Source organism: Chinchilla lanigera, unplaced genomic scaffold, assembly GCF_000276665.1.
Source record: "Chinchilla lanigera isolate Chin_1 unplaced genomic scaffold, ChiLan1.0 scaffold00146, whole genome shotgun sequence".
NCBI lineage: Eukaryota > Metazoa > Chordata > Mammalia > Rodentia > Chinchillidae > Chinchilla > Chinchilla lanigera.
This window is the reverse complement of record NW_004955547.1, coordinates 832,224-834,274: the sequence shown is the minus strand read 5'-3', so window position 1 is coordinate 834,274 and position 2,051 is coordinate 832,224.

Here is a 2,051-nt window from a genome sequence, read left to right as displayed (position 1 = left end):
AAAAAAATGATGGGAGGCCACTGTTTTCCACCAAACTCTTGCGGTGGCTGCAACAAACCTCACCAAACCAAAGTGACTGACCAAAAATGGAGTCACACATGCTAAATGTCACATATTCAAACAGAACTATTATGGAAACAGATTCCAAAACAGATAAATTTTTCCTGAAAACAGACTTCAGTCTACCTGAGTCAGCATAAAGAAGTTCCCTCTACTTTAAACCTTAGCAAATAACCTGAAGCAATCTAATGTTCATAAATTAGTTGTTTTTCTATGATTTTATAGCATTATTCTCACCTTACAAAATCTAGTCCTTAGCTGGGTGTGGTGGTGCACTGTAATCCCAGCACTCAATTAAACCGGGAAACTGCTGCAATTTCAGGCCAGCGGGGGCTACATAGTGAGTTCAAAGCCAGCCTGAACTACACGGTGAGGCCCTTCCTCAAAAAACAAAAATAAACAAAGACAATAAAATCCAGTCCCGCACTTGGGCCACGGGAATGTTCATTTTATTAGATAAAATGGTGGTTGTTCCATAAGATGAATCACAAACAAAAGCCAATTAAATTAAATCTGTTGTAATTTTGACATTGCTCTGTGTGTGTGCGTACATGTGTGTTTGTGTGCGTGTGTGTGTGTTGTAGGGGATTGAATTCAAGGCCTTGCACATGTTAGGCGATCACACTAACACTGAGACTGTAGATAACTTTTGGAAAACTTCTTTGGATTTATCCCTAAGGACATATACATGAGTAATTTCCTTTTACCAAATGCTTAATGGATTGCACCTTTTTGGACTAAATGGAGAGTGAAGAACGGTCATTTATACTCACAGTTTGTTAGATGAATAGAAACGCTGTTTGTGGAATTCCTGGGAGCCACTTAATGAGGAGTGAGCCTGTAATTCCCATTAGGAAAGTGCAGTAGATGGGGATTAAGTTAAGGGCCTCAAGTATGCTAGCCAAGAGCTCTTACCACTAAACTATGCCCTCAACCCCTTAGAATTAACATTTATCAGCTCTTTAGTAAGCAATACCACATAATTTATATACATATTATTTTCTCTTTTTGTGGTCTAGGGATTGAATCCACGACTTTGTACATAACAGGAAGTGTTCTACCACCAAGCCACACCCCCAGTCCTGTACATATTTTATTTGAGTTTTACATCATTCGTAAATACACTACTTATTGATGTACTGACAAACAACTGGCTATCCATGAAGACAATGTGTGTGTATCTGTACATATATCAATCTATAAAAATCTTACTGGTAAAAGCATGTATAAACTAAGTGTGGTGGCTCATGCCATTATCCTAGATTTCTTTTTTGGAGATAGGATCTTGGTATGCAGCTCAGGTTGGCCTTGAACTTACTATGTAGCCTAGGCTGGTTTGTAATGCATGGCAACCCTCCTGCCTCAGCCTCCCAAGTGCTGGGATTACAGGCATGTGCCACCAATCCCAGAAGTCTCTAGAGACTGAGGCAGGAGAACTGCAAATCTAAATGTAGCCAGGCCAACTCAGTGACTTAGTGAGACTCAGTCTCAAAATAAAAAATAAAAAAAGGCTGGTGATACAGCTTAGTATGAAGGCCCTGGGTTTAATCCCCAGTACCAAACAAATAACAAAAGCACCCCAAAAGAGCATGTAAATATATAGCAAACAACTTAGAAATGATAAATATAAAATACTCTTCTAATGAATTCCATGATTTCACAGCCAGCTGATCCTACATGCTTTCAGTGATTTTCTGAACTCCTGCAGTCAACTTATGGTTGCAATTCAACCATGATGATTTGACAACTGTTAAATTTTTCCAAAATATTTGCCATCCAACATGTGATCTGCAATTAAACTACTGTCCTTGTGCAAATTCTCATCCTCAAATTTATTAGAATGTAATCTCTTTCAGCTTTTAGCACTGATTAAAGTAATGCTCTTTTAGTTTTCTGTAAAAGTGATTATAACATTGATTCCCCCTAATCTATAAAACTTTGAAGATCATTCAAATTAATTTCATATTTTTTTATTTTAAAAAGTAAAAGAA